General features: G+C 46.2%; 1 protein-coding gene across 5 annotated transcripts in view; it reads right to left on the reverse strand.

The window, feature by feature from the left end:
- The window catches only part of AGPAT4 (1-acylglycerol-3-phosphate O-acyltransferase 4), a 128,316-nt gene that overhangs the window by 38,853 nt on the left and 66,317 nt on the right, over positions 1-23,146 (reverse strand). The gene's annotated exons all lie outside the window — the stretch shown is intronic.

Consider the following 23,146-nt stretch of genomic DNA (forward strand, 5'->3'; position numbering starts at 1 on the left):
TAGCTCGCAGCATCCCGGAGAGCTGCTGTCGCTGTCCCTATTTTGCAGATCAGGGCTTGGAAACCATGGGGTAGGCAGGTGGCCACACTCCCGGAGCTGGGAAGTGAGCACTCAGGGTGTGGGACCCAGAGCTGCAGACCCTGGTGCCCAGGACACCTCTCCCAGGCTGCACACACTACAGGCCGTGATGCTATGGGCTGGGTGGGAGGTGAGAGAGAACATTCTGGAAGGGGGGCAGATAAGGTCACAGTGGAAGGATCACCTCTTGGCCTCAGACACACAGTGGTCAGTTCCTTATCTGTGAGACGCAGGAAGCTTGTGGTAAAATGAAATACCCTTAGTCTTCAAAGCATTTAACAGGTGCCTGGCACAGAGCTTGTCTTCTGCGTGTCACCACGACCAGTGACCCTACAGCAACGAGGACCACACCGGACTTTGTGCTCACCCACAGGTGGACAGGACTGTGGTTTTCTCTCCTCTCTGCCGCCCATCCTGGTGGAGGAGGAGGCTGATAAAACAGGGCAGGCAATGTCTCTGCGGGAAAGACTCTGGGGTTCAGACTGTGGACCAGAGTTCCTGTTCCGAATGTGCCAACAATACAGCACCTCCCACATCTGGATGTTCAGGGGAGATGCAACAAAGGAAAACAGTAGTTTTATAATTAACTTTATCTCATTTCAAAAGTGATATAATTACATCTCTAATGATGTGTAAACTGTCAACTGAGTATATATAATTATGTGTTTATAATAGTTATCATTTTAACTTCTAATAATAAGTAGGTTACAAATTAAACCTCTCATCCTCAAAAGCCCCCCAAATGCAAAAACAAAGCTCTAAAGTTTGTTATGCATGATGTGCTATTGTCCCCGTCCTGAACCAAAGGTGGGGGGACACAACTCTCCCCTTGGCTGCATGGCGCTGGGGCCTGGGAGGGGACCGGCGACAAGCTCCTCTGCACCTGTCCTGCATCCCTCACTGGAGGGCATTCATCGCAGCCCCCCCACTCCACCCCACCCTACTCTCTCTGGGAGGCAAAAACTGGAAGAAAAATATGAAACCCAACAGATTTGGGAGCTGAGGCAACAAGAAGGTCTGGTCTCAGCTGCAGGCCCAGCACGTCCACTGCAGGTGCCGAGCAGCACACACGGTGGCCAGGACCCGGGGAGTGATCCCGGACACGCTGCACAAGGGAACAGAGTTAAATAACCGAATGCACCTTGCGTGTCATGGGGCCTGATGCAGATGCAGGGATTTCTGATCTGAGAGCAGATCCACGTACCGGTCCCCGCTGGCCCACCCCCAGGCTCTCCTGCTCAGCCACCCGCTCCCCACGCCACCCCCTGCAGCTGCCCCTAATGCAGCCGCTTCCTCCTGCTTGGCATGTTCTCTGTCTTCCCATCTTCCCACCAGGCTCAGCACAGGCCCGTACTTCCGTGAAGCTTCAGATCCAAGGCCAAGACCTGGGTCTTCCTAATTTCCTGATGCTAAGGGTACTCCACTCATTTTATTTGTCTGCACCATTTCCGGCGGGTGCTCATGCCTTCGGGCCACATGCAGCTTGCAGCGCGGCGACACGGGACGGGGACCCCTAGTGCACTCGCTACACTTCAGTCCTCACCCGGGAGGCATTCCAGCTTTTCCCACTTACGAGCCCGGACCATCAGATGAGGCGGAGGCAAGACGCCCCTCAACTGACACACAGTACACCTGTGCTGCTACCGTTCCGTGGGGCAGGTTAGGAAAATAGCATCTCGGAAGGCTCCGTGGAGTAAGGGAGGAGGAGGGACAGTTTGAGAAGCCCTGCAGCCCGGCTCTGATGGTAACCCAACTGCTAGGAGTTGGCATCGTGTGAAGCCACTTGCTCTCGACGATACACCCCCCCATCACTGTCCCCCTCCTGGCCCCCATTCAGTGCCTGTTTCTAGGCAGGCTTTGCCCCTGGCAGGGTATGGAGGGAATGGACTTGACCTAATATGTTCTTGAAGCTCAAATCCTAAAAAGGTAATGTCACTACATAGTAACTTTCTCCTGAAGCCTTGAGCAGGTGCAATGAGGGGTCATGAAAACATGTGCCGGAATGGGGCGAGGGGCAGATGGGGTGCCGCAGCTTCCTTCCCCGCCACACCCACATCCTCCCAAGTGACGGAGAGGGGAACTGGGCAACGGATCTCGAACTACAGGCGGACTGAGAACGGGCAGTATTAATGCTCCGGGACCTGACAGTATGAACAATGAAGCGAATAATGTAAGGGGCGGATCATCAGCTTCCTATCAAGTGGAGTCAGCACTCGGCTTCCAATTATTGGGTCCATCTTTCAGAGAGGCAAAACGTCAAGAAATATGACAATCTTGAGTGATGGGTATTAAAGCTGCGGAGAAGCCCAATGCTTCCCACTGTCAATCAAAACCTTCAGCGGGAAGAGGAGCAAAAGAAAGAGTCTAGAACCCAAACCCAACCACACCACTCTGGTGCCCTGACATCTGACTTCTCAAAACTCCCTTCCAGGTAAGCAGCTCAGAGGCCCCAGAGCCGTGGCACCTGTGCCATCTGATTTTCCAGTCCCGGTTACGTGAAAGACCTTATCCAGTCACCAGCTCCTGAGCCGACCGGGTGCCCAGCAGAGCGGGAGGTGCCTGGCTATGGAGGTGAGCAAACCCGTTCCAGCAGCAGAGACACTAACCCGCGGGCACAGAAACACTTGGAAGATGCTGTCAGTGGTGTGGGGGTGGCAGGAGGGGAAGAGAGGGCAGGATGTTTCGGGAAGGCTCCGAGGAAGCCTCTCTGGCTGTCACAACCGTGTAGCACGATCTAATTGCCGTGATCTAATTGAATGTGACCTGCTATGGAACATAACCTCTGCCAGACTAGGGGCTGGTTTTGTACACGGGGATGTTTCCGGTGCCTGGACTTAAGAGGTGCCTGGTTGCCGTGGGGGGGAATACTGGTGGTTGGGGTCAGAGGATCAGGGTGGAGACCTGGCACCTGGGCTGCATGATTACCGGGGAGAGGGCGGAGGGCAGTGGGAATGCGGAGGGCAAGTTGGATTCCAGCAGGTGGAGCAGTCAGGGTCTGAGGTCGGCTGGATGGGGTGCAGGAGAAGAGAAGGTGAGAGAGGTATCCTCAGGTTTCTGCCCTGAGCTGCTGGGGTGGACGTCCTGGTGAGCGAGCTGGGAAACTGGGTCAAGGAGCAAGGGCAGGTGGCGGGGGCGCGGGTGAGGGAGCCTGCAGTCCTGGCTGGGCCTGGTGCGGTAGTAACGGGGCTACATCCCACCCGGGCCTTCCAGCCTCCTGCTTCCCTGGCACCGTACGCCCTCGGATCACTGTCCCCACTCCCTGCCTCACCTCTTCTCACACCCTGCCAGTGATTCTCCTTAACACACTTTCCCACTCGGTCACCGGGCTAGGTTCTGACCCCTTCCCGTGCTTGGTGAGATGAGAAATTGAACTTCACCAGCTCTGGAAGCAGCAATAGCTCGGGATTAGCACACCCCGTTAGCACCCAGATTTTGTTCTCTAAACCCTACTCCCCACTGTCAGGAGGCACACTGCCCACAGTGGGGACAAGCGGCACTGCCGTGTGATGTTCTCTTGGACAACACTGAATCTGGGATCTATGGAGCATTCATATCTAACTCCCAGTTCACCGGCGAGGGAGGAGCGCTCACACAGCCAGAATGTGGGACCTTCCACAGGACAGAGCAAGACGCGGGGGATGAGGTGGGGCGAGGAGGGGAAGGCGGGAGGGGTCTGTTCCAATAGCAAAATGACAGACATAACAAGTGGGAGGATCTGATTTAAATCCTGACTTGAACACTCCAAATATTAAAAATAAAACCCAAAGCAACAGAAACTGTTGGAGAAATCTGAATCTGGATGGTATAACATGATCCTAAGAGAATATCAATTTGGATAGTGGTTATGTTTTTAAGGTGTCCTCAGTCTTTATAAAACACACCTTGGGGTCATACGGAGTGGTACTTCATGGCACGCAGGGTCTGGGATTCGTCTGAAAAACAGCCACCACCAAGATGAAAAAGTTAAGGCTGGGGGTCGTGAATGTGGGGAATCCTTCCACAATTCCCTCTGCTCATAGTTACTTCTATGTTCTGCAGTGACAAACCTAAAGGAAGCAAGTTCCCTCTTCCGCAGAAGAATACGTCCAGGAAGCAATGAGTCCAGGGTCAAGGGCGTTCGTTCCCCCAAACACCCTAGTCCTGCCTCAAGCATTCACCGCCACTTGTCTTGGGGCAACGAGGAGAAAAAGACAAAAACAAAAATCTTAGGAAGATATCCACGTGTAAAATGTAGACCAAGCCCACACATGGATTTCCATTTTTTTTTAAATTTCTGAGACAGATGAAGATTAAAATATAATTTGAAAATACTTTGCATTTCAATGCCATTCTGGTAAGTGATTTAAAGGTCTGAAGTTCTCAGAGTGGGAAAGCCTCCCCCTCTCTGCTCTCTCTTCGCTCCTTCCATGGAGTCCTAACGAGCTCTCAAAACCTGCTGCTGCTCCACTGTTCACATTGTCACCATGTCAAGTTCCCAGGCCTGGTCCGGGCCACATGGGAGTCAGGCCACAGAGGCTGGAACCCCCGAGCCTCACCCCTTCTCAGCAGAGGGACTCTGGGGAGCTCCCTCCACCCCCCACCCCGTCGCAGTCTCCTGATGTCTATAACCTGGGGACACTGGCACCACTAGTCTGTGACGCAGCTCACGTGTCCGTGCTTTGTGAGCGGTAAATAAAAGCTAGGTGACTGCTCGGTAATAGTTATTGGCTGTGGACCAGGTTTCTGACCTTGATCGAATGAGCACTTGCTAAGTGCTTTCTCTGCCAGGTCTGGGCCTTACGGGGAGGGATGGGCAGAGATCTTCCAGGCGCTTACAGCAGGGAGGTCAGTGACACCCAAGTGAAATGGGGATTTATCAACACTTTGCAAAAGGTCTGGCTGGCAGCAGACTCTCGGGGCAATAGACCCCTCCCCTCTCCTCCCTCCAACCCTTCATACACTGACACCTCCCAATTTATCTGATCTAAATCCTAGTGCCCCTTAAGACCGGATCAAATCACCCTGACCCCAAATTCTGAGGCGCCCTTGACTCGAGAACAGGTCTCTCTGCCTTCTGCCTTGTGATGGCAGGTTCGTGTGCTTCTGGTCTCTTACCTCCTTGAGCAATGACTAAACTGTGCTATTTAAATTCCCAGGGGTGCCTGGAAGCTTCTACTTCTACTACCTGCTTTTAAGGTCTGAGTCAGAATCAAGTGCTGAGTTTTTTAAGGAAAGAAAGTTTTCTTAAAGCCAAGAAGCATGAAGGCCATGGTCCTATTCTGAGGTGTTGACCTTCCCAAATGCATAAAGACATTATATACCCTTGGTAAGTAAGCCTCAGGTCCTTGAAGATAAGAGGGCCCGTCACCAGGTGGGTATACATGATCCCCCTGTGGGTAGAACCCACATTCCACCTTGCGTTTCTGCCAAGGAGCCTGGAAATGATGAGGCACGAGATGGTGCTCTCCAAGTCAAGGTGTAAAAACAAATGCCAGGGCACAGTGCAGAGATGTGCAGAGGTCACCCTCAAGAGAACAAGCGGTCTCCTGGCCAAGACTCAGCTTCATGCAAAGAAATGGACGCAACTGTGGAAAGAGTGAATCAACCAGAAGGCACGATGGTCACACAGGGGCCGGCTCTCGGGGCCGATCCACCTCTGGCGTTGCATGTGCACCCCAGTCCCTCTGCTGAGATTGGCGATGCACCCAACTGCCCCCTGAGTGTCATCTGGGCATCAGCTTTCAGGGCAAAAACGTATCGGTCGGCAAATGGAGCATTCATTTCATGTTACTGTCTCCACTGAGAAATAGATTACTAACTGCATTCTTATTTTCATATGTAAGTGTATCGTAAGATTGCTTAATATTAGTTCATTGGAGCCTGATTAAAATAATAATAAATCAAATGTCACAGCTGCAAAAAACTGAGGATCGCATTGTGGAATGTGGTGACCTCCAAGTAAAACCAGCCAAGGGGGACGTCCATCCCTCGTCCTGCTATCCCTAGAGCTCCCCTACAAACAGCCATTTAGTTGGCCAGGAATTTTAACTCACAGCACTCATGGGTCATCTGTTCACCCTGAGACAGTCCCTGCCATCCACTGCCATCGCAGGCCTACCTTGTCTGCGTCTGTTGCTAGCCATCCTCTTTTCCACGATGACCTTCCATTTGGTCTGTCTGCCTCCAGAGTCACATGCTCTTCTCATCCAGCCTGTGCCCAATGCCCACTTAACCCTGTCAACACCCTAGTTGGGTCCCCACCATCCACAGAGGCAGTGAGACTCCTTAGCCGAGTCCCACTGCGTGGCCCACCCTGACTCTTCCACTTTGTCCTACCACTCACCTCGAGCCAAAGCTAAGTTGATCTGCATACATATTGTTCCTGGAACTACCTAGAACTACGTACCTACCCCACGGTCTGGCCTCTTGCGCGAGCTCTTCTCTCAGCCCAAAAGCCCTTGCTTTCCATAGCATGTCAAGACCTAATCTGTCTCCCAGTTCTCAGCTCAAACAAGATCTCCTTGGGAAGTTTTTCTTGATGCTCCCCCCGCCAGCCCCTCATTACAAATAGCTTGTCTCTCTTCTAAATCCCTCCCATTTAGGGACTCTGTACTGATAGTTCGTAGAAGTCAGACAGGCCTGATTTGAGAACTCATTCCATCGCTCACTAGCTTCATAACATCAGCATATGACATAGCCTCTCTGGCCTTCAGTTTTCTCTGCAAAAAAGGATTAATATCACATCCTTCACAAACTACTGTGAGCATTAAATAAAACTAGTATTGGCATAACACCCTGCAGATGGCAGTGTAATGGCCAGCTTGATTCTCTCCTTTCCCCCATTCCGAAGGCTTCTCTGGTCGACATTCTCCCCTCATAGAGCATGCGTGCCCTTGGTGGAAGGGTTGAGCCTTGCTCGTTTTGTTGCTTGCTGCCCATGGCAGAACAGAACAGGGCTTGCACGGACATCGACAAATATTTGTCATCTACCAGCCTGGGTAATGGTGAGTTTTGGGTAAGAGGAAATTCACAAAGATCCAGATGATGTCAAAAATCAATTAAGGATGGTAGGGTCCTGTAGCTCAGTACTTTTTTTTTTTTTTTAAAGCAACTTTATGAAATTACTAATCACTTTAAGAGCATTTAAAGCAAATTTTAGAATCTACTTCAGATAAATACCTGCTCTTAATTTTCATCTATTCGCTGTCTTCTTCTCTCACCTTCCCCTCATCGAAATATAATTAGGCTTATTTTCATAACTCAGATTCATTACCCACGGAGAAATACATAAATCGTTGTTTTGAAAAGGGTAAAAAAATTAAAATGCTAAAATATTCACAATTCCCAAAATAATTTATAGGGCCATGTGAAGAAGAAACCATTCTGGAATTGTTTTTGAAAACGCCTTTTCTTTGGGGCTGGCTCAGTTGGAAGAGCATGTGACTCTTGACCTTGGGGTTGTGAGCTCGAGCCCCACCTTTGGTGTAGAGATTACTAAAAAAATGAATAAACCTAAAAAAGAAAAAAAACCTTTTCTTCACATGAGTCACTCCTCTCAGTGTAGGAGGCTACGAGGTACTTAACTTTGCCTTTTCTCATACAGGATCAACTTCAATGGAACAACTTTTAATTATCGAGAATAACATGTAAAACTGGTTATTTCTTCTCTCACAACTGATAAATGAGGCCACCAGATAGTTTGGAATCTGTCCTAACATCAGCCATTTCAAGTGAAACCTATTCACTAGTGTTTTCAACAAGGTAATATTCTGTTCCTGTCAAGGTTGTCAGATGGGGCACAAGGCGCCCAGCAAAACTGAATTTCTGATAAACTACAAATTATTGTTCAGCATAAGTATGTCTCATGCAGTTGTAAAGGGAAGATAGACCTATAATAAAGTATGAGCCATGGAGTATCTGGGGCGTACTCTTATTAAAAAATTATTCGTTGTTTATCTGAAATTCAAATTTCACTGGGCCACCTGAATTTTTATTTGCTCAGTCTGTGTCCTTATCAAGCCGCAGAAGCCATGGCAACGAGCACTGATGAGGCTGGAGGAAGACAGCTGTGGATGGACTCGAAGTTGTCAGGGCTGCCTGGCCTCCATGGTCCCATGGACTCACTTGAACACCACCTCCTGGAACCCTGACAGTCATCTGGGAGATGGGCTTGACTCCCCCAGTCTACAGAGGACAAGATGGAAAGTACAGGGTTTTCCAAGGACACAGATCTAGAGGAGCAGGAGTCCTGCTGCCACCTGGGATTCCTGGCAGTTGCGGGCAGAGTTTTCTCACCTCGCTGGCCTCATGAATACACAGAACACATGTTTCTTAGAATCTTAGCAATTGTTAAATAATAAACCTATACTTCAATTACAACCCAGTCTTCCAAAGGTCCCTGAGAAATCATTGCATTGGGGTTTGCCTAAGCTCAATCGAATCAAATTTTAAAAAGAGTGGGCACAACGACCCGTTACTAAACCCTAATTGCTCAACAGCCCTGGTAACACCAAGGCCAAGACTTAAGAGGCTTTGCCATCTGTGAGCGGCCTAGGTAATCCCCACCAGCTCTGGTTGGCAAGGCTAAGTGCTGCAGCTGGCTGAGCCCAAGGAGGACGTGGGGTAGGGGTGGCCTCCAGCATCCAGGACTCAGGAGAACGGAGCTGAGGTAACCCAGCCTGACTGGGGGTGGTGGTGTGGGGGGGTTGGAGGGTTAGCGGAAGGACACCAAAGAATGGAGCAGGAGGTAAGGGGGGATCTGGGAATGAGGGAGGAGGGGAGAGCACACTGTGTGCACAGGCAGAGAGCTAGGCTGGCCACATACCCTAACCCAGCACCTAGCCCCAGGGTCACCCGTCAGGATTAGTATTATCCACACAGATGCAGAGACTGAGGCTCACATGCCAGTAACCTGCCCAGGGGTTCTGGTTTGTGCCCTTCCAGGCCCAAGGCTGGGAAGGTGGGCACAGCCTAGAGCTCCCTCCCTCAACTTCCTTCTGCTCACTGTCTCCTTCACCCTAGCCTCACCTCTGACCTTCCCAACCCACTCATGCATGGTCCCCTCAGAAGAGGCCAAATAGCAACCTTGGTGCCTGCCTCTGGAGCCTTTGTACTTGTGTAGGCCTGAGCTCCATGTAACATTTTATCGTTTTATTGGCTCTGAGATGCAGATTTGTCCTCATCCCAGAGGCACGCCTGGAAGCAGTGCCTCTTACCCTGGAAGGTGAACCTCAGTATAACTGCAGCCTGTCTGTTTCTTTCTTAGAGATCTCCAAGTCATGATGCACCCCGCAATCTGTGGATCTTAGATTCTGCAAAAGACAGGAATTACAAGAACCAGAGTGACCTCAGCAAGCCGATGGCACTTAGCTAGGCTGATCTGAGATGCGGCCCATGTATCTGGGTAGTGCCGGGCACTGAGATGGCAGGGAGGGGCACAGATGGAACACGGGACTTTTAAGGCAGTGAAACTGTTGTGTATGATATTGTCATGCACATACGTGATGTGATACATTCATTAAGACCAAAGAATGAACCCTGATGTAAACTATGGACTTCAGTGAGTATCAGTACCTCAGCCCCAGTTCATCAACTGGACCAAATGTACCACACTAATGCAAGATGCTAGTAGTAGGAGAAAGTGTGTATGTGTATGTGTGTGTGTGTGTGTGTGTGTGGCAGATGGTACAAGTGAGGGTTACAGAGGAACTAACTGTAATTTCTGTTTTCCTGTAAACCTAAAATCACTCTTAAAAAATAAAGTCTATTAATTTAAAAAATGACAGGATGAGTTGATTCTTTTATATTTCTTCCATAAAAAAGTGTTACAGAAAACACAAACTATTGTCTATGTTTCCACCCTTGGCGTGTTGTCTCCTGCCTTTCAGCTGTTGTCCATTCTCCATGGCCCATCAACAAAGAGTTGAGGAGATGCTTTGCGAGGAAGAAAGAAAACCAAGGTGCTGTCAAAGAGTTGAGGAGATGCTTTGCGAGGAAGAAAGAAAACCAAGGTGCTGTCAAAATCTTGGCCTTATGATGCTGACCAGTAAATAATCCCATCCCATCCTTACCTCCAAACACCTCAAATCTCACTCTGCAATTGTGGGAACGAGAACAGAAGATTGGTAGCTGCCAGGCCTCAGTAGGTCCAAAAGAAAAAGGAATGATACAAACATGACCTGAAATATCCATCTCTGGGGTAAAGGCAAGCAGAAAGGAATCAATTACTAGGAGAGTCAATGGCATTGGCTCTTGGGCCATAATTTGATCTATTTATCCAATAGACTATGATCTATGGCTAAAATCGTAGTCAAGGCTTGTTCTTTGCTCTTGACAAATATATTCAGAGGCAAACAGTCTTCCCAGTCTAGATTTCCTACGAATAGAAGTCGGTTGGAGTCACTACTATTCTTGGTGTTCAAATCTCCCCAGGATCACGAGATTGGTTTCCGAATCCTTAAAGAATATATGAACAAGGCTAATGGCTGGATTCCAGATATAAAAACGTGCTCATTATGGGCTCTGTATAGGGGCAATGTTTATAAATGTCATCTTATTTCATGAGGCAGTTACAGTATATCCTTTTTACACACAAAAACACCAAAGCATAGAGGACTTGAGTAGATACCCAGGATCACAAAGCCAGATTCAACCTAGGCCCACCGCACTCCAAACCCCACACCCTTAACCACTCTGCTAAATGCAAATTAAGAGTAAGAAATATGTAGAACAGTAAAGAAAAAACAAAAAAACTGGTACTTAGGAACTCAACAAAACTAAGACCATTGTACCATCACAATATAAACTCAAGTGTAGAAAAGCAAGTCCCTGATCTAGGAGGCCAACCCCCCAGACCACTGAAGTTAGGATGCCAAGCAGCAGGAAGAAGAAGAGGCAAAGATCTCAGATACGAGTGGAGAGGTTTTCCACCCTCAGCAGCTGTGATGGCTGGTGAAACTAGAACCAGACAAGATTGAAGATGTATATATACATTTGTCTACTTGTCACAGTCCTGGAGACATTGATTGAGGCATTAGGCTAAGGGCACAGTCAAGGTTAAATTGCAGCCACTTGACTTTTGTCGACTGACAGTTGAAACATCAATAACAGAGATTTTGTCAGATATAGGTGACATGAGCTGAGAGGGCATCTGCGTCATCTCAGTGGGTAAAGATGTCATCGCAGAAGAGAGTTTCAGCTCATGTGGACGCAATTAAGCTCCAAGGAGGTTACTGTTCCCTAAGTAAGTTCAAACTCTGGAATCAGCACAGGCTGGGTTAGATGACTGACTCTAACTTCTCCTAGGTAATGACTTTGGGAAGGTCATTTGTTTTTCTTCAATCTTGGAGGCAGAAATGATGCATTTGCCTCAATGCCCACAACCTATGACACCACTATGACCAGAGCTGCACAGCATACGGGGTGGTGCACTGCTCTCTGTCCTGACCTAGTGATGATCCTATTTTAGGCACTCTATTTGTCCCACATTTCCAATGTGTGTTTCTTCTTCTCTCCTCTCTTGCCTTCTTCAAAATTATCAGAACTCTTTTGGCTCCTTTCTTCCCTTAGACTTTGCCTGGTATGTCCTTATTACCTTTATGGCATTTTGATACTTTGAAAAATATTTTTAAAAATAGTTTTTACTTAGTTTTTTTTTTAATTTTTATTTATTTATGATAGTCACACACAGAGAGAGAGAGAGAGAGGCAGAGACACAGGCAGAGGGAGAAGCAGGCTCCATGCACCGGGAGCCCGACGTGGGATTCGATCCCGGGTCTCCAGGGTCGCGCCCTGAGCCAAAGGCAGGCGCCAAACCGCTGCGCCACCCAGGGATCCCTTTACTCAGTTTTTATAGGTTGGTTTTAAAAGATTTTTATTTATTTATTCATGAGAGACACAGCGAGAGAGAAAGAGGCAGAGACATAAGCAGAGGGAGAAGTAGACTCCCTGTGGGGAGCCCGATGTGAGACTCAATCCTGGATCCCAGGATCATGCCCTGGGCCAAAGGCAGATGCTCAGCTGCTGAGCCACCCAGGCGTCCCTATAGGTTGGTTTTAATTTTTAGCTTAGGCTTTAGTTTTTAATCTTGCTTTTTGCAGAACAAGAGTGGGCAAAGTAACCTAGGCAGCCATGCTGAAAATGGGTCAATTCTCTTGGAGGTAGTAAACTTTTCTAAGCCTCAATGTCTCCATATGTAAAATGGGGTTAATAATCAGTGTCTATATTAGTGCTGTCCAGGGAGCTTTGAAACCCAGCTACACCAAAGCAAGATATTCTGTAGGTATAAAATGTATGCTGGGGCTTGAAGACTTAGAACAGAGAATGTATAATATCTCATTAATAATTTTTTATGATGGTAGTATTTTAAAGGGATAATTTGAACATATTGTGGTAATAAGTTATATTATTAAAATGGATTTCACCTGTTTCTTTTAATTTTTTTAATATGGCTACCAGAAAATTAAAGACTGCATATGTGGTTCTCATTATACTACTAATGGAAAGCACTAACCCAAAAGATAAAGTTAGAGCTCTTTAGTATGTCATAAAGACCTTTCATGAGTGGTTCCCACATCCTTGATCAGCTTCACTAACAAACTTGGTTACCACTCCTGTGTGTGTGTGTATGTGTGTGTGTGTGCACGTGTATGTGGGTGTGTGAGTTCTCTACAAGATTGTTGTTTGAGGAAAGAAACAGTCTTTCATCTTTATGTTAGCACACTTGGTGCCTATTACAAAGTAGCAGCCCAGCCAACATTTGGGTAATGAATGAATGAAACACTTTCCAAAGTAAGTGATCTGATACTCTTGCCTTTCAGGGGAGCACCTCTCCTCACTTCTGGTTTCTCTACACAAATACCTGCCCTCTCAACACTGCTTACCCCACCTGACCCAGGAGAGATGGGAATATGTGGCTGGTGAGTTCGGGAAGCTTAAATAGGAATTCTCAACTTGGCCCTGCACTCCCTCCTCGAGTGAGCATTCCAACACTCTCCAAGAACTGCTGTCTTTGTTTGACCTTAGGAGGCTGCCCTGGGCCAGCCCTGCCTACCCAGCTCTGGGGCTTGGTCGGCAGGCCCATTTGGGTTTTACAAAGTTATAGCTTGCAAGGCAGGTTCCATCAGAGACGGAGGGAATATTCTGGCCAACATCCTCCATGTCTTTGCTTAAGTTCTCAAGTTGTTTAGAAAAATAACTGAGAAGGGTCCTATAACCGGGGCCTCTTGGAGATCTCGGTATTGTCTATGTCCAAAATTATATATATTCTTTTTCTCCAAAAGAAAAAGAAGAAGAATCCTTTCACAAAAAGAAGGATTCTTTTCTCCAAAAGAATATAATACAACTTAACTTTGACCAGGCTGGAAACATTATTCAGAATTTGAAGCAAACTTCCCATTTAACTCAAAATCAAGTTGAAGACTAACTCAGGAAAAGAAGCTGGCTGCTATTCTCAGGGTAAGATTCTAGCTCTTTCCAATGGCAGTCTTCCCGAATAAAGGGGGAAAAGCAATTACCCAGAGAGGACAGCAAAACTGGAAGGCAAACTGGAATAAAGACTTTGCAAGCAAACATTCACTGTGTGGTGTGTCCTGCGACGAATACACAGTCATTGCTAGCTCTAGAGCCATCTAGAATTACAGGGATTTCATGATCATAAGAATTAGCATCTTGTTTAGTAACCAGTCATCTTTAAAAGGCCAAAGAAGCTTTGCAGGGTGCACTTAATGGCACAATTCCCTCCGCATGTTCACGGTGTGTGCATCAAGTAGTCAAAGACACAGAGGAAGCCAAAAACGCTGGGGTAGCTAATGCATCAGGCTGCGCCATGCCTCAGTTATCTTCAACTATTGTGAATAGGAGAGAATTCTAGGAAAGCCACCCTCTATCCCTCAGATCCAAAGCTTCACGTGCATTGAAACTTTAGACAGAGAGAGGGTTACCCCTCCCAACAGGTTCCTTCAACATCCACAGGCGCTCCCAGCTGCCTTCTCTTGGCAGGCGCAGTGGCCAGTGAGCCTGTTGCCTCGGTGCATTAAGGCAAGTCTTGAATGTGATGCTTCTCAAGGTTTATTCCAATCACACTTTCCCAGAAGCATTTTGATCATGTTAAGCCTCTGCCCAATCTTGCACGGTGACCCTGGCACCCCTTCTCTTACTAGATTTCATGATTTGTATGCTGCTCCATGTCCTAATACTCAAGAGTGCTTCCAGGGCTCAGCGCTTTAGGACTAGCACAGCTTAACAGACCGAAACAAGACCGCAGTCACAAAAAGGATAGTCCTGACATCTTTCCTGAATGATTGGGCTCACCATCTTCAAACACCCCTTTTTCTAGGAGATGAAGAAATGCCACAGGTAGGGACATGGTACGTTACACTGTGGACACCGAGTGCTGAATTTTTACTGACTTTTAAAGCAACATTAAGAAAAATCTAGTAACTGGTGAGTCTGGAGGGTTGGAGGGAAATGGGGAAATAAGAGAAGGGGAAGTTTGGGAGGATGGGAGAAATGGGTCTGTGCCAAGTACAGCAGGAAAAACACATCAGATGCCACGTGGTGATTGTGTGGGGAGCACTCACTCTGAGCAGTTGGCCCTGGAGAGGAGGACCCAGGTCCTTGGGTAGGCCTGAAGCAACAGGGTCTGGAGAAGACCAGAGTTAAGGGTCAGAGTTCAACCTCATGTGTTAAATCCTAGAAGCAAGGGGAAGAAAAACTGGAAGTTTTTCTTTGGGCTAGGAGAGTTACAGCAGGACAGTCGCTGAGCAAACATTTGAGGAGCACTCAGTGGGCGGCCAGCCCTGTTCCAGGCACTCAGGAATTGGGCCCTGAATGAGAAAAACAAATATCTGTCTTCTTAGAGCTTGCACATCCGGGAGGAAACACTAAGGGAGCAGGGAGTGGTGGGCACATTCCGGGAACATGGGGGCGGGGCTCGTACCGCAGGATGGGGCATCCTGGGAAGGCATCCAGGAGGCGGTACTCGAGAACGTATCATGCTGGTAGCTGGGGAAGGGTCTCCAGCAGAGACAGAGAAGGTGAGTCTTGTCCGGGGTGGGGAGGTGGGTGGAGGCGCGTACATGCAGGTCCCTGCAAGAGGGACAGTGACTGGAGCCCAAGGCATGAGCTCAGAGGGTAGGAAGTGAGTCAGCGGACATGGGCCAGGCCATGCCAGCCTCAGAAACCACAGGCAGAACTCTAGATTTTACTAGAAATGTGATGGGAAGCCACTGAAGGGTTCAGCCCTGAAAGGACGGAAGCTGACATGATTTTAAAGATTGTGTGAGGTTGGGAAGTGGGAAATGGAGAGGGCGAGCTTGGGATGAGACACAGTCAACGTTGGGGAGGGGTGTTTGTGGGCAGACCAGGCACCCAAGCCTCTTCCAGAAGAGCTAATCACAATGAGTCCCACGCATGCAGACTTCACCCACGCCCAAAAACATGTTCCCACACTGCTCCATGGAACCCCAATTTAGTGACCTGAACAAGTGGTTGGGGAGATTAGTCATTCAGAAAAAAAATGAGACATCAGTGTCTTCACCACCAGCTGGTCAGGACACACCTCACGTGCTAATGAGACTTTCCAGAGAGGGGTCTCGGCCCCTAACTCCCACCCTCACACTGCAGGGCTAAGGAGCTGGCGTGTTCCACGACCCCGTAATTCCTGATGAGGCACACTTGTTTGCCTTGATTTCTTTACATTTTATTTCATGTAATCTTGGTAAAAACTCTCCAAGAGTAACCCTAGTTGCCCTCTCCCCTGGAAAGCCTCCCAGAGCAGCAGGTCGGCTCCCTCCTGCCACAGCGGGCAGGCCTGGAGGGAGGGGTCCCCCCCCACCCCCCTGCTGCCTGACTGACAAGTGCTCCTGATTTTACCTCCGAAACCAGATCTGGAGTTTCCCGCCTGCTCTTGACCTAGAGCGGTCCTCTTGCAGAAGATGCAAGGGATGGTGACGGGCAAGGAGAGGCTCTGATGCCCCAGCCCTTCCTCCCAGTGACGTCCTGGCAGAGGGCACCGGCCAGACGGTTCAGTGCCTATGGGCATTCAGGTTCTGGGAGTACAGCTACTTACCTGGGCTTGAGGGGAAATGTCACCAGCAATCAATATTCACTAGTGATTGATTGAAATCTGGGCCTGGCCTCACTGTCCACAGAAGTGAAAACCCCGCATAGTCCACCCAAATTCAGGCTAGTGACAGGTTAGCTCCATTGTAATGTTTTCTCTGTTTGGGGCAGTGGGGAGATGTATTTTCTGCTTCTGTTTTTATTCCTGCTCTTCCTCGATACTTATATTTCTTTTCTTTTTTTTTTTTTTGACACATTTCTTTCTTCCTCACTCGCTGAGTATTTCGTATCTTTCCAATTTTCCCTTTCCGCCTCTGTGACAAAGACCTGAGTATATTTCCATTGCACTTACTGACACACTTACAGAAGACTTCTGTGTTTCTTATTCTTCGTTTTAAAAGTGGAGAAGGGGTGCCTGGGTGGCTCAGTTAGTTGAGCATCCAACCCTTGATCTGGGCTCAGCTTGTGATCTCTGGGTCGTCAGATCGAGCCCCACATCAAGCCCCACATCGGGCTCTGTACTCAGTGGGGGGTCTGTGTGACAGTCTCCACCTCTCCCTCTCCCTCTCCCTCTGCCCCTCCCCTGCTTGTGAGCATGCTCTCTCTCAAATAAATAAAAAGTCTTTTTAAAAATAAGATAAAAGTGGATAAGTACAATGATTTATATATTCTTTCCAAGATACAATAAAAGCCTGTAAATTACACAACTTGCTTTGAACCCCAGGGTAGCCTCCAAATAACTGCTCACTCTATGGCAGTGCTTCTCAGCTGAGACTGACATTTGACTGTGTCCGGAGACATTTTTGGTTGTCACGACTTGGTGGGGGGCCCCTACTGGCCTCAGGAGGTTGGGGCCAGGGGTGTAGCTAAACATCCTGCAATGCACAGAATAACCGTCAGGACAAAGAGCAATCCAGCCCCAGATGTCGGCAGTACGGAGGCTGAGAAACCTGCTGTATGGCCATTGATGGTGAAAAAGATGAGCCAGGTCAGCAACATGGTTTTAGGGATGGATTCAGATCCATAAACGCTTGGTCCAGTTCGAATTTTGACTCCATTGCTCACTACTGTGAGACCCTGGGCAAGTTGTTTGACCTCTCTGTGCCTCAGTTTTCTCTTCTATAGCAGTTGTTCTGAGTCTTAAGTACTGACACATGTGAAGGACTTGGAACAGGGCCTGGAACATTGGATCATTGTTGCTTTTTCCCTTTTCTTTGGCAGAGTGTGTGCATGTTCACAGGAGAAATGACCCAGAACTTCTATGTGTCTTCAAGTGAATATGGGATTACATAGCTTGTTAAGGGAAAGATACCTTATAGTATCCACGAATCTGTATTGTAAACTCTAGAAGATCCTCAAACCAGCATACACCAGAATTACTGCTAATATTAATTCATTCTCTGAAGTCCTTAAAGTTGCTTTTGAAATCCGCGGTGCAGAAGGGCTTTGGAACAGATTGTCTACATTCTCAACAGGGTTCACTGGCTTAGGACAGAACATCTGGATATGGCATGCTTAACAATGCAAGTTTTAAAAAGATTCTGGTTTGATAATTATAGAGAAATTTTAAAAAACACTAATTGGTGTCTCTTCTGCATAAATAACACGTTACAAGACTGTGAATCAGACTTGCATAATCATATAAAGCCCCTTCTATATGGCTGCAAACATTTTCAGCCAGCATTTGATTGCATTTCATTCACCCACCTTCTTGCCATGTTCACTCCTCCTACTCCCATACTGCTTGGAGCACAGGGCAACGGAGGCCAAAGTGAAGGTCCCTAACCCCACGTGGGCCCCATGACTTGGTTCCAGCCACAGCTGCTGTGATAGCAGGTTTATGTGTTAACTTGTTGTCCTGGCTATCACACCCAGTTCTTTAATCAAATCCTAATCTAAGTCTAGGTGTTGCTGTGAAGGTTCTTTGTAGATGTTGAGATTATACACATAATTTCTTTTTGAGGGAACCTGATAGAACACAGTGGCTGGCCAAGAGCAAGGCACCGATGGCCATGTCCACCACCACCACTGAAGATTGCTTAGGGTTAAGCCCCCCCTGCACCATGCAAATTCTTGAATAAAGAATATATGCCTCTTGGCCTCCGAGAACACCAGCTTGCCCCTTAAAATCTCAGAGAAACACCAGCCTCGAGCCCAGCACAGTGATATGGGGTCTGAGAAAAAGGCATAGGAAACGGTACTCAAGTGTGTTCCTGGGAAACTCAGGTTTGAATTGGGCTGTGTCTATGCATAACAGGAAAGGAAGAGATAAAGAAAGAAAAAGGAAAATCTTCAGCTCTGTAGTTAGATCCTGGCAAGGAAACTGTGAAAATGTGCATCACTTCTACGAGAAAACCACAGTAGAATTATGCTAATAATATTACTGTTAACATTTGTATATTTACTACTCCTATAGAGGGCATTCAATAACTGTTGTTAAATTTTTATTAAGCTCTGTATACCAAGTGCCATAGTAAAGGATTTATGGGCCAGTAAATAATGGAGTGGGCTGTCTGATTCAGGGAATCTTATCTTAAATAATATGACATTTCATCCCCAAATAACTATAGTAAAATGCTACTTATCTAAGAAGACTTGCATTCTCTTCCCCTCATCCCATCTCTGGCCAGTGTCTTACCACACTTGGACTAGAAAGTAGGGGGAAAAATGTGTCTTTGAGCATATGTCACAGTGCAGCACAATCCCATCCTTTGATTGCTCAAGAATACTCTGAATTTATCTGTGCCTCTCGTCCTCTTTGATAATCATGTTTATTATGCTGACTGGGTATACAAGAGGTCCTTCCTTTCTTAGCAAAGGATCAGGGACAAATTCTTCCCAAAAATACAAGAGGGAACTCTTCCAAAGTCATTTTATAAGGCCAGCATTACTCTGATAACAAAAACCAGACAAGAACACCACATGAAAAAAAAATTATAGGACAATATCCCTGATGAATACAGATGCAGAAATTCTCAAGAAAATATTAGCAAACTATATGCACCAATACATTGAAAAGATCGTACACCATGAATCAAGTGGGATTTTTTCCAGGGATGTAAGCTTGGTTCAACATTTGCAAAGCTATCAATGTGATACACCACATTAACAGAATGAAGGCTAAAAATCATATGATCATCTCAATAGATGCAAGAGAAGCATTTGACATAATTCAATATCAATTTATGGTAAAAACTCTCAATAAAGTGGGCAAAACATACCTCAACATAATAAAGGCCATATATGACAAGCCCACAGTTAACATCATAATAAATGATGAAAAGCTAAAAGCTTTTCCTCTATGATCAGGAACAAGACACCCTTACCACTTTTATTCAATAGTATTAAAAGTCCTAGACAGAGGGACGCCTGGGTGATTCAGTTAAGTGTCTGCCCTCAGCTCAGGTCATGATCTCAGGGTCCTGGGATAGAGTCTTATGTTGGGTTCCCTGCTCAGTAGGGGGTCTGCTTCTCTCTCTCCCTCTGCTCTTCCCCCCTACTCCTGCTCTCTCTCTCTCTCTCTCTCTCTCTCTCAAATAAAAAAATAATCTTAAAAAAAAAAAAAAAAGAAGTCCTCGGCAGAGCAACTAGGCAAGAAATAAAATGGATCCAATTGGAATGGAAGAAGTAAAATTGTCAGTATTTGCCGGTGACGTGATACTATATTTAGAAAACCTTAAAGACTCCATCAAAAAACTGTTAGAACTAAGAAGTGAACTCAGTAAAGTTCCAGAATACAAGATCAATACACAGCTCTGTTGCATTTCTTTACACTAGCAGTGAACTATCATAAAGAGGAATTATGAAAACAATCTCATTTATAATTGCATCAAAAAGAATAAAATACCTAGGAATAAATTTAACCAAGGAAGTGAAAGACCTACATATTGAAAACTACAGGTCATTAATGAGAGAAATTGAAGAACATACAAATAAATGGAAAGCTATTCAATGTTCATGGATTAAAAGAATTAATATTGATAAAATTTCCATACTACCCCCCAAATAATCTACAGATTCGATGCAACCCTTATCAAAATTCCAATAACATTTTTTTTCACAGAACTAGAACAATTCTTTTTTTTTAAGATTTTTTTTAAAGATTTTTATTTTTATTTATTTTTTTATTCATAGAGACAGAGAGAGAGAGAGGCAGAGGGAGAAGCAGGCATCATACAGAGATGCCTGACATGGGACTCGATCCAGGGTTCCCAGGATCACACCCTGGGGTGCAGGCGGCGCTAAACTGCTGCGCCACCAGGGCTGCCCTAGAACAAACAATCCTAAAATGTGTATGGAACCGCAAAAGACCCCAAATAGCCAAAGCAATCTTGAAAAAGAAGAACAAAGCATCATGTTCCCTTTTTCGAACTATGTTACAAAGCTATAGTAACTAAAACAGTATAGTATTAGCATAAAAATGGACATAGGTCAACAGAACAGAATAGAGAGCCCAGAAATAAACCTACACATGTACAGTCAATTAATTTATGACAAAGAAGCCAAGACTATTCAATGGGGGAAAGGGAAGTTTCTTCAATAAATGGTGTTGGGAAAACTGGGCAGCCAGATGCAAAGAGATGAAACTGGACCATCTTCTTACACCATATGTAAGAATTAACTCAGAATGGATTAAAGACTTGAAAGTTTAAGACCTGAAACCATAAAAGCCATAGAAGAAAACATAGGTGGTAAACTTCTTGACATAGGTTTTGGCAATGTTTTTTTTTAAATCTGACACTAAAAGTGAAAAAAAACGACAAAAGCAAAAACAGGCAAGCAGGACTATATCAAACTAAAAAGCTTCTGCCCAGCAAAGGAAATCGTCAACAAAATGAAAAGACCGCCTACCAAATGAGAGAAAATATTTGCAAATCATATCTCCAAAATATATAAAGAACTCCATCAATAGGTGAATGGGTAAGAAGATGTGATATGTATATATGTATATATATGTGTGTGTGTGTATATATGTGTGTATACACACATATGATATAATATTTCATAATATTCGTATACATATATTTACAATACATATTGTAAATATACTTTTTTACAATACAATTACATATACATATTTACAATACATATCATAAAATATTATTCACCAATAACAGGGAATGAAATCTTGCCATTTGCAACAACACAGATGGACCTCCAGGGCATTATGCTCAGTGAACTAAGACAGAGAAAGACAAATATCGTGTAGAATCTAAATAAACAAATAAATAAGCTCATAAATACAAAGAACAGACTGGTGGTGGCCAGAGGTGGAAGGATCAGAGGTGGGAAAAATGGGTAAACTGCTTGAGTTCACTTGTTTTTTTTAGCTTAAACATACTGAATTTTAAAAATGAGTAAAAAAAAAAAAAGAAGAAGAAGAAGAAGAATCAGAGACAAATAAATGACATGTGTGAATTCAAAGGAGGATCCATCTGTTCCTGGGCCGTTTGGTGCACTGCCACCACATGGCTCTCATCTCTGAGAAGGCCATTCTATTTGGCCATGCTTTCTGCTCTACCCAAATTCATAAACACAGAGATCTCCTACCACCTCGTTTAAGAAGAATGAGTCTCTCTCACAGTTTGGGTTACTGCTCTCAGCTCAGACTACACATCTAGCCTGAGGACTGGTGAGCACAAGGCCGGACAAACCTTCCAGGGGCAGAGATGGGAAAGCTATAGCTCCGTGCAGTGTGCCTCACTCTCCAGCCAGCCTCCAGGGTAGCAGCTGAGCCGAGGAAGTCATCATAAATCGAGCAGTGTTACAAAGGAAAGCTCGTCTCATTGATCCACTCAGCTTCCTCCACAGTATCAATCTTCCTTCCAGGTCTTCCTGGAGAAAATCAGCTGGCAGGGAAGCGGGCTTTTCAAGGCAGACTTAATTCTACACCTAATCAGATAAGGCAAAGTTTGGGAAGTCATTAAGGAAAAATGACAATTTGCTTTGGGACTAGATTAATGAGCACGGCGGTCCTAAGGGAGATGTCCAAGTACCAAAAGAAGAGGAAATTACAGGAACTCATTTCCTTTTTTAAGTTTTATTTTTATTCAAAGAGGACCTCAGGTTAAAAATAGAACGTAGAAGTAAGAAAGTCGATTGTCACCACCATGCAAGATGGTTTTCTGATTCTTTTACAAGTCCCTGGTTTCTTTCTTTATTTTTCTTTTTTTTTTTAAGATTTTATTTATTTATTCATGAGAGACACAGGGAGGCAGAGACACAGGCAGAGGGAGAAGCAGTTTCCCTGTGGGGAGCCTAATGTGGGACTTGATCCCAGGACCCCGAGATCACAACCTGGGCCAAAAGTAGATGCTCAACCACTGAGCCACCCAGGTGCCCCGTTAGTCCCCGGGTTCCAAGGCTGCTGTCTACCTTTCCCCTGCCGAGAGCTGTTCCTATGAATCACCGGGGGCTCTGGAGCAAGGAGCCTGAGTCTGTCCTGTGCAGGGGGCTTCTCGAACTTTCACAGGCCATTTGTACAATCTACAGATGAGGCTGTGACATAAAGTCTTAGGTCTGGGGCAGGGGCAGGCCTTGGATCTGCCCCCCTAACCACTCCAGGGTGAACCTGAGGCTGACCTGGGGGAGAGGAATGGGTGAATTACTGCACCCCAGCTAAGGCCAGGTCCTCATCTCAGCTCTTGGAATACATTTGTTCCCCTCAGTTTCTAAGCAGTCCACAAGGAAGGCCCCATCTGACGACGATTAGTCGACTTGGGTCACAATTGACACATAATCCTTCCTCTGTTGCCATTGTTCTGATGTGGTATATCCAGGTTCCTATGCCTCAGCCTGCCATTCCCAGTCTGAATGAACCTTTGAAGACTCGGCACAAGTGTTTCCTCCTCCAGGAAGCCTTCCTGGCCTAACAAGCCTACACAAGGTGGCTCTCCTATATACACCAACTTGTACTCCTATATACTTGTACTAGAGGCACTGGTTATCTCCTGTTTTGTAACAAGTGTACCCCCAAACTTAATGGCTCAGAACAACAAGACACATTTATTATCTGACAGCTTCTGGG

Source organism: Canis lupus, chromosome 1, assembly GCF_048164855.1.
Source record: "Canis lupus baileyi chromosome 1, mCanLup2.hap1, whole genome shotgun sequence".
Classification (NCBI taxonomy): domain Eukaryota; kingdom Metazoa; phylum Chordata; class Mammalia; order Carnivora; family Canidae; genus Canis; species Canis lupus.